This window comes from Macaca mulatta, chromosome X (assembly GCF_049350105.2).
Source record: "Macaca mulatta isolate MMU2019108-1 chromosome X, T2T-MMU8v2.0, whole genome shotgun sequence".
Taxonomy (NCBI): domain Eukaryota; kingdom Metazoa; phylum Chordata; class Mammalia; order Primates; family Cercopithecidae; genus Macaca; species Macaca mulatta.
Genome location: NC_133426.1, coordinates 92,500,796 through 92,509,318, shown reverse-complemented (window position 1 = coordinate 92,509,318; position 8,523 = coordinate 92,500,796). Strand labels below are relative to the sequence as shown.

General features: G+C 42.6%; 1 pseudogene; it reads left to right on the top strand.

The window, feature by feature from the left end:
• The first annotated feature begins 1,676 nt into the window (after positions 1-1,676).
• LOC694633 (stress-induced-phosphoprotein 1 pseudogene) lies at positions 1,677-3,316 on the top strand (annotated as a pseudogene).
• Positions 3,317-8,523: the final 5,207 nt, after the last annotated feature.

Below are 8,523 nucleotides of genomic sequence, written 5' to 3'. Positions count from 1 at the left end.
TCTTTCTTTCTTTCTTTTGTCTGATTGCTCTCGCTAGGACTCCCAGTACTATGTTAAATGTAAGTGGTGGAAGTGGGCATCCTTGTCTTGTTCCAGTTCTCACAGGGAAAGCTTTCAACTTTTCCCCATTCAGTATAATGTTGGCTGTGGGTTTATCATAGTTGGCTTTTATTACTTTAAAGTATGTCCCTTCAATGCCGATTTTGCTGAGGGTTTTAATCATAAAGCAATGCTGGATTTTGTCAGATGCATTTTCTGCATATATTGAGATGATTATATGATATTTGTTTTAATTATATTTATGTGGTTTATCACATTTATTGACTTTTGTATTTTAAACCATTCCTGCATCCCTAGTATAAAACCCACTTGATTATGGTGGAATATATTTTGGATACGCTGTTGGAATCAGTTAGCTAGTATTTTATTGAGGATTTCTGCATCGATGTTCATCAGAAATATTGGTCTACAGTTTTCTTTCTTTGTTATGTCTTTCCTGGTTTGGGTATTAGAGTGATACGGGCTTCATAGAATGATTTGGAGAGAACTCCCTGAATCTGTATCTTTTGAAATGGCTTCAGTACTATTGGTACTAATCTTTATTTGAATGTCTGATAGACTGCAGCTGGGAATACATCTGGTCCTGGATTTTTTTGGGGGCAGTTTTTTTTAATTACAATTTCAATCTCACTGCTTGTTATTGGTCTGTTCAGAGTTTCTATTTCTTCCTGGTTTACCTATTTCCAGGAATTTATTATTATTAAATTATTATTTTTTATTACTATATTATTATTATTATTATTATTATTGAGACAGAGTCTTGCTCTATCACCCAGACTGGAGTGCAGTAGCATGATCTAGGCTCACTGCAGTCTCCAACTCCCAGGTTCAAGCAATTCTCCCGCCTCAGCCTCCCGAGTAGCTGGGACTACAGACACGAACCACCATGCCCGGCTAATGTTTGCATTTTTAGTAAAGACAGGGTTTCACCATTTTGGCTAGGATGGTCTTTATCTCCTGACCTCGTGATCTGCATGGGTTTTTCTTTTCTGTTGCATCGTCAGGCTGCAAATTTTTCAAACTTACATGTTCTTCTCCTCTTGAATGCTTTATATGTTCTTCTCCTCTTGAATGCTTTACCACTTAGACATTTCTTTCACCAATACCCTAAATCATCTCTTTCAAGTTCAAAGTTCCACAGATCTCTAGGGCAGGGGCAAAATGCCACCAGTGTCTTTGCTAAAGCATAGCAAGAGTGACCTTTACTCCATTTCCCATAAGTTCCTCATCTCCATCTGAGACCAACTCAGTCTGGACTTAATTGTCCATACCACTATCAGCATTTTGGTCAAAGCCATTCAACAAATCTCTGGGAAGTTCCAAATTTTCCCACATCTTCCTGTCTTCAGAGCCCTCCAAGTCTCTAGGAAGTTCCAAACTTTCCCACATTTTCCTGTCTTCTTCTGAGCCCTCCAAACTGTTCCAACCTCTGCCTGTTACCTGCTTGCAAAGCTGCTTCCACATTTTCGGGTATCCTTAAAGCAGCATCCCACTACTTCAGAACCAATTTACTGTATTAGTTCCTTCTCACACTGCTATGAAGAAATACCAGAGACTGGGTTGGGAAGGAGGAGCGGACAGATTCTGTTCAAGGGGATTCCAGACCGTGCTGTGCTATGAAGCAGGTCAACGAGCTGAAAGAGAACGGCAACAAGGCCCTGAGCACGGCAACATAGATGATGCCTTACAGTGCTACTCAGAAGCCATTAAGCTGGATCCCCACAACCACATGCTCTACAGCAACTGTTCTTCCCCCTATGCCAAGAAAGGAGACTACCAGAAGGCTTACAAGGATGGCTGTAAGACCATGGACCTAAAAGCCTGACTGGGGCAACGGCTATTCATAAAAAGCAGCAGCTCTAGAGTTCTTAAACCGATTTGAAGAAGCCAAGAGAACCTACGAGGAGCACTTAAAACAGAGGCAAATAACTCTCAACTGAAAGAGGGTTTACAGAATATGGAGGCCAAGTTGGCAGAGAGAAAATTCATGAATGCTTTCAACATGCCCAATCTGTATCAGAAGTTGGAGAGTGATCCCAGGACAAGAACACTGCTCAGTGATTCTAACTATCAGGAGCTGATAGAGCAGCTACAAAACAAGCCTTCTGATCTGGGCAGCAAACTACAAGATCCCCGGATCATGACCACTCTCAGTGTCCTCCTTGAGGTCGATCTGGGCAGTACGGATGAGGAGGAACAGGTTGCAACACCTCCACCACCACCCCCTCCCAAAAAGGAGACCAAGCCAGAGCCAGAGGAAGAAGATCTTCCAGAGAAGAAGAAGCAGGCACTGAAAGAAAAAGAGCTGAAGAACAATGCCTACCAGAAGAAATACTGACCCAGCCTTGAAGCATTACGACAAAGCCAAGGAGCTGGACCCCAGCAATATGACTTACATTACCAATTAAGCAGTGGTATACTTTGAAAAGGGCGACTACAGTAAGTGCAGGGAGCCTTGTGGGAAGTCCATTTAAGTGGGAGAGAAAACAGAGAACCATCTACGGATTGCCAAAGCCTATGCTCGAATTGGCAACTCCTACTTCAAAGAAGAAAGGTACAAGGATGCCATCCATTTCTATAACAAGTCTCTTGCAGAGCACCAAACTCCAGATGTGCTCAAGAAATGCCAGCAGGCAGAGAAAATCCTGAAGGAGCAAGAACGGCTGGCCTGCATAAACCTGGACCAGGCTTTGGAGGAGAAGAACAAAAGAAACTAGTGTTTTCAGAAAGGGGACTATCCCCAGGACCTGAAGCGTTATACAGAAACCATCAAAAGGAACCCGAAAGATGCCAGATTATACAGCAATCGAGCTGCCTGGAGTTCCGCCAAACTCCTGGAGTTCCAGCTGGCACTCAAGGACTGTGAGGAATGTATCCAGCTGGAGCCAAGGGTTCATCAAGGGTTATACACGGAAAGCCGCTGCCCTGGAAGCGATGAAGGACTACACCAAAGCGATGGATGTGTACCGGAAGGTGCTAGACCTGGACTCGAGCTGTAAGGAGGCGGCAGACGGCTACCAGCGCTGTATGATGGCGCAGTACAACCGGCACCACAGCCCGGAAGAGGTGAAGCTAGGAGCCTTGGCCGACCCCAAGGTGCAGCAGATCATGAGTGACATAGCCATGCGCCTTATCCTGGAACAGATGCAGAAGGACCCCCAGGCACTCAGCGAACACTTAAAGAATCTTGCAATCGCACAGAAGATCCAGAAGCTGATGGATGTGGGTTTGATTGCAATTCGGTGATGACTTGTTCATCCCCGCTTCCCTTCGCCCTCTTGTGGAAAGAGGAGCGGGGACCGCAGCAAGCAGCACGGAGCGGAAGGGAGAGCAGCAGGAGAGAAGGCCTCATCTCTCTGTATTTATACATAAGCCCAGGGAGGACACAGAGACTTGTACCTGGGCTGTTCGTGGCGCTGCTGCCTCTGAGCCCTCCCAGCACATGTGTGGTGTCTTCACCACTGGCCTCGAGTCTCGTGTCTCCTTCCCCTGCCCCCAGTGGCTGTCTCGGCTGCTCTCCCATAGTTGGTTATTTTTTATTTTTGGGCAGTGGGCATGTATAGGGAGGAGAGGGGATTCTTCCCAGCCTCGGGTCCCAGCTGTCTCATGTTGTTTATTCCGAGTGCCCTTCTCCAATAAAACAAGCCAGTTGGGCTAGGTTATTAAAAACAAGAAAAGAAAAGAAGAAAAGAAAAGAGAAGAAAAGAAAAGAAAAGAAAAGAAAAGAAAAGAAAAAGGAAAGGGAAAAGAAAAGAAGAGAAAAGAAAAGAAAAGAAAAGAGACCAGAGACTAGGTAACTTATAAAGAAAAGAGCTTTAAATGGCTCACAATTCTGCATTGCTGGGAAGGCCTCAGGAAACTAACAACCATGGCAGAAGGCAAAGCAGAAGCAGGAACATTCTTTACAAGGCAGCAGGACAGAGTAGGTGCAAGCAGGGGAAATACTAGATGCTTATAAAACCATCAGATCTTATAAGACTCACTCACTATTCATGAGAACAGCATGGAGGAAACTGCCCTCATAACCCAATTACCTCTACTTGGTCCTGCCCTTTTGGGGATTATGGGAATTATAATTCAAGATGAGATTTTGACTAGGGACACAGTCAAATCATATCAGGGTACCCTGCTTACTACCTGGTGATGTAATAATGTGTACTTCTAAGACCCTGTAACACTGAATTTACCTATATAACAAACTTGCACGTGTACTTCTGAACGTAAAAGTCATTTAGAAAAAAAAGACAAAAACACCGGGCATGGTGGCTCATGCCTATAATCTGAGCACTTTGGGAGGCTGAGGTGGGTGGATCACGAGGTCAAGAGATTGAGACCATCCTGGCCAACATGGTGAAACCCTATCTCTATTAAAAATACAAAAATTACCTGGGTGTGGTGGCACGTGCCTGTAGTCCCAGCTACTTGGCAAGCTGAGGCAAGTGAATCACTTCAGCCTGAGAGGCAGAGGATGCAGTGAGCCGAGATGGCACCACTGCACTCCAGCCTGGCAACAGAGTAAGACTCCGAAAAAAAATAATAATAATAATAAATAAATAAATAAAATTTTAAAAGAGACAAAAGCAACTACAGACTACAGACCATGTAAGCTTTACATTGGAGCTTAGCTATGCACTGACACAAAGCTTTCAACACATCAAAAATAATTGCATGTTGATTGGGTAAATGGGAATTGACTACCAAGGGTGGGTTTAACACTAGTGATCAGATTTCTGGTATACCTGCTATGATAGGTTGGAGAATATATCTATATATATCTATATATCTATATCTATATCTATATCTATATCTATATACACACAGCAGAAGTCACAGTTCATGTTCTTACAGGTACCTGGCAGGTAATATAAATGAGTGAAGCTGTCTGACGTAATAAGAAATATCTTGACATGGGAAACAGTAGTTGATAAGGTTTGGCTCTGTGCCCCCACCCAAATCTACAATTATGGAATTGTAATCCCATAGTTTCCACATGTTGTGGGAGGGATCTGGTGGGAGATTATTTGAATCATGGGGGTGGTTTCCCCCATATTGTTCTCATGGTAGTGAATAAGTCTCACGAGTTTTGATGGTTTTTCAGGGGGTTCTGCTTGTGAATTCCTCTCGTTTTCTCTTGCCACCACCAGGTAAGAAGTGCCTTTCACCTTCTGCCATGATTCTGAGGCCTCTCCAGTCATGTGGAACTGTAAGTCCAAATTAAACCTCTTTTTTTTTCCCAGTCTTGGGTATGCCTTTTTCGGCAGTGTGAAAATGGACTAAGAGAGTAAATTTTTATCAGCAGAGTCAGGTGCTGTTGAAAAGATACCCAAAAATGTGGAAGTGACTTTGAAACAGGGTAACAAGCAGAGGTTGAAACAGTTTGGAGGGCTCAGAAGAAGACAGAAAAATGTGGGAAAGTTTGGAACTTCTATAGAGAATTGTTAAATAGGTTTGCCCAAAATGCTATAGCAATATGGGCAATAAGGTTGAGGTTGAAGTGATCTCAGATGGAGATGAGGAACTTGTTGGGAACTGCAACAAAGGTGACTCTCATTATGTTTTAGCAAGGAGACTGGTGGCATTTTGCCTCTGCCCTCTAGATTTGTGGAACTTTGAACTTGAGAGAGATGATTTAGGGTGTCTGGCGGAACAAATTTCTAAGCAGCAATGCATTCAAGAGGTGACTTGGGTGCTGTTAAAGGTATTTGGTTTTAAAAGGGGAGCAGAGCATAAAAGTTCAGAAAATTTGTAGCCTGACAATATGATAGAAATTAAAAACCGATTTTCTGAAAAGAAATTCAAGCTGGCTGCAGAAATTTGCATAAGTCATGAGGAGCCAAATGTTAATCCCCAAGTCAATAGGGAAAATGTCTCTAGGGCATGTCAGAGGTCTTCATGGCAGCCCCTCCCATCACAGGCCTGGAGACCTAGGATAAAATGGTTTCATGGGCCGGGTCCAGGGACCCCATGCTGTGTGCAGTCTAGCAACTTGGTGCCCTGTGTCCCAGTCACTCTAGCCATGACTAAAAGGAGCCAAGGTACAGCTCGGGCTGTTGCTTCAGAGGGTGGAAGCCCCAAGCCTTAGCAGAGATCATGTGGTGTTGAGTTTGTGGGTGCACAGAAGTCAAGAATTGAGGTTTGGGAACCTCCGCCTAGAATTCAGAAGGTGTATGGAAACACCTGGATGCCCAGGCAAAAGTTTGCTGCAGGGGTGGAGCCCTCATGGAGAACCTCTGCTCGGGCAGTGCAGAAGGGAAAGGTGAGATCAGAGCCCCGACATAGAGTCCCTATTGGAGCACCACTTAGTGAAGCTGTGAGAAGAGGGCCACCATCCTCCAGACCCAGAATGGTAGATCCATCGTCGACAGCTTGCACTGTGCACCTGAAAAAGCCTCAGACACCAGCCCATGAAAGCAGCCAGGAGGGGGGATATACCCTGCAAAGCCACGGGAGCAGAGCTGCCCAAGACCATGGAAACCCACTTCTTGCATCAGCATGACCTGGACGTGAGACCTGGTGTCAAAGGAGATCATTTTGGAGCTTTAAAATGTGACTGCCCCACTGGATTTTGGACTTGCATGAGCCCTGTAAACGCATTGTTTTCGCCAATTTCTCCCCTTTGGAATGGCTTTATTTACCTAATGCCTGTACCCCCTTTGTATCTATGAGGTAACTAACTTGTTTTTGATTTTACAGGCTCATAGGTGGAAGGGACTTGCCTTGTCTCAGATGAGACTTTGGACTATGCACTTTTGGGTTAATGCTGAAATAAGACTTTGGGGCACTGTTGGGAAAGCATGATTGCTTTTGAAATGTGAGGACATGAGATTTGGAGGGGCCAGGGTTGGAATGATATGGTTTGGCTCTGTGTCCCCACTCAAATCTCATCTCAAATTGTACTCCCATAATTGTCATGTGTTGTGGGAGGGACCAGGCAGGAGATAATTTGAATCATGGGGGCAATTTATCCCATACTGTTCTCATGGTAGTGAATAAATCTCATGAAATCTGATGGTTTTATCAGAGGTTTCTGCATTTGCATTCCTCTCATTTTCTCTTGCTGCTGCCATGTAAGAAGTGTCTTTTGCCTCTCACCATGATTCTGAGGCTTCCCCAGCCATGTGGAACTGTAAGTCCAATTAGACCTCTTTTTCTTCCCAGTCTCGGGTATGTCTTTATCAGCAGCATGAAAATTGACTACTATGAAAGTGATCTTCCACTTTCCTGCTTTTGACTGAGATACACCTACAGAAAGTTATTATTTTTTATTTTCCTTTCAAGTACTATAGGAAAAACAACTGTGCAAGAAAAACAAGAATTAACAACTGACATTTAAATTCAAATGTGTTTATGTGAAAGATGTGGCTATGTGTTGTCAGTTTGTAGCTTCTGATTTAGAGTGAAATGTAAAAATTGTTAGGTTATCCAGCCATTGTGATGTCAGGCACACAGCACCCTCTGTGAAGTACTGTTCCCAGGAGGTTGAATGTGAGTGTAACTAAGTCCCCAGAGTTAATTTTCATTTGTAAAAATAAGGAGGACAGAGAAACTAAGAAGGACATAGACAAATCCAGAAAGTGGTATATCCATAAGAACAACTGTTGTGGTTTCTCTAACTAGTCAATGGCAGGGAAAATAAAGGTGAGAGAGGATACTGTTCTAGATTCACAAAGACCAAAGATTTATCAATTAAGTGGAATTTATAAATCTTGTTTCTGTCCTAATTTGAGCACACATTTTTAAATAACCAGGAATATTTACCTGTGGACAAGATATTAGATTATAAAAAATAATAATACATATTTGTGAGACATGTGATATTTTGATACATGCATACAATATGTAATGATCAAATTAGGGTATTTACACTATCCATCACCTCAAACATTTGTCATTTTTTTGTGTTAGGAATACTTAAATCTTCTCTTCTAGCTGTTTTGAAATATACAATAAATTGTTATTAATGATAGTAATCCTGCTGTGGTGTTAAAGGTTAGAACTTATTCCTTTTATCTAAGTGTATGTTTGTACCCATTAACCAATCTTTTTCCATCTACCGTACCTTTCCCAGCCTCTGACAACTATCACTCTACATTCTTACTCCATGAGATCCACTTTTCTAGCTCCCACATATGAGTGAAAATGTGTGATATTTGTCTTTTTTATCCCTGGCTTATTTTACTTAACATAACGACCTCTAGTTCCATCAACATTGCTGCAAATGACAGGATTTCATAGTTTTCTAACAGCTGAATAGATTCCTGTGTATATATACAAAATTTTCTTTATCCATTCATATATTGATGGACACTTAAATTAATTCCATATCTTGGCCATGGGAATACTGCTGCAACAAATGTGGGTGAAGCACTGTATTGTATTGTGGTTCTATTTTTAGTTTTAGAGAGCCTTCCATACTGTTTTCCATAATGACTGTACTCATTTACATTCTCACTAACCATAAAT